This window comes from Nuphar pumila, chromosome 17 (genome assembly GCF_984573655.1).
Source record: "Nuphar pumila chromosome 17, dmNupPumi1.hap1.1, whole genome shotgun sequence".
NCBI lineage: Eukaryota > Viridiplantae > Streptophyta > Magnoliopsida > Nymphaeales > Nymphaeaceae > Nuphar > Nuphar pumila.
The window spans coordinates 73,851,574-73,853,374 of record NC_143265.1 but is presented as its reverse complement, the minus strand read 5'-3'; positions in this window follow the sequence as shown (position 1 = coordinate 73,853,374).

Here is a 1,801-nt window from a genome sequence, read left to right as displayed (position 1 = left end):
ATGCATATCATGCGCAACATCGTGACCATAAGCGAAGTCATAGACATCATCTGATTGATAGTAATCACTATCTTCAGCTAACTCATCTTCCTGTAACTGATCATACTCGGGGTATAGTTTGGATTTCACCTTGCAAACTGCCCACCATTCATTTCTATCTGACTTTTTTATACTCGGATATGAAGTATAATAAACTTGTTGAGCTTGCGAGGCTAATATGAATAGTTCATATGTTCCAAACCTAGATTTATGATTCACCTCCACAATGCCTGAAGCTTTGTCGAGTCTTGTTGCAGTTGGATCAAACCAATGACACTTGAATATTGTAACCCTGTTATTCATGCCTAAGTAAGTCAACTCCATTATTTCCTCTATAACACTGTAGTAATCATGTTCATTTTCACCGTAGCTGCTGCCCTTGACACACACACCACTATTTATCGTTGATTTGTTTATACCGTAGTCTTTTGTATGGAATCGATAACCATTTACGATATACCCGTTGTAGCATTGCACAACTTTGGTCGGACCATTTTCTAAATCACATATTCCTTGATCTTTAACATCACCATGGCGAACCTATGCACAGACATAAACAATGATTGTGATCACGATCAATTAAGTAATTTAGTGTTGTTTATAAGTACAAAATTTATGTTAGCTTCTTTACCAACTGTTTCAACCACTCCACAAACTTAGTTTCACGTTCTTTTTGTACTTCTGCATCAGTGAGATGTGAAACTTCGCTTTGCAACTCCAGATCAAATCGTCTGCAAACCACAAATACTTATATTACCGAGCCATGTATCCACATATAAAACATAAAAGGATTTATAATTGAGTTGCATATACATATACTTACTAGATGTATGGGTCGATCGCTGAACAATTAAAAAGAATATAGATGTGTGCTGCATCTTGCTCTCGATTTGTCAATAGCCTTGATCGGCAACTACCAAATGCATGCCCAAGTGGTTGAAATATCGACAGCTTGTCAGCTACAGTTACTTGTTCTCCATCATCATTACGGGGCGGGCATGTGTAACGTGTTGGAATATGAGGTTCGAAGTACATAGATGAGAAATTTGAAATCTCTTCTAAAGTGTACGCCTCACAAATAGAGCCTTCTACTCTGGCTTTATTACGAACCTTTTTTTTTAGGTCGAACATGCATCTGACAATAATATACATTTTAAATTTTAAATATCTGTCATTAAAGAGACAAATATAAAAAAACATATACCTTTCAAATGGGTACATCCATCGATATTGCACAGGGCCACCAACTCTTAGTTCATATGGCAGATGTATGATCAAATGTTCCATAACATCGAAAAATGCTGGCGGAAATATCTTTTCTAGCAGACAAACAGTGGTGATGACAGAGTCTTCGAGATTCTTTACATCTGATACAACGACCTCCGATGCACACAATGTTCTGAAAAATCCGCTCAACTCAGACAATACCCCCCATATAGGTTTGTCTAACATATCATGGAATGCTAGGGGTATCAATCGTTGCATAAAGATATGACAATCATGGCTCTTCAACCCATATAACTGTTCATCGTCAATCTTCACAGCCCGAGCAATGTTAGAGACATATCCATCTGGAAATCTCAGTTGTCTTAACCATTGACATACATGTTTTATTTGATCAGGTCCGAGCACGTACTTCGCCTTTGGTTTCAGTACTTTGCCATTATACTCTTTGAGTTCCAATTCTGGTCTTTTACATATTAATTTTAAATCCATACGGGCCTTCAGATTATCCTTTGTTTTTTCTTTAATATTCATTACT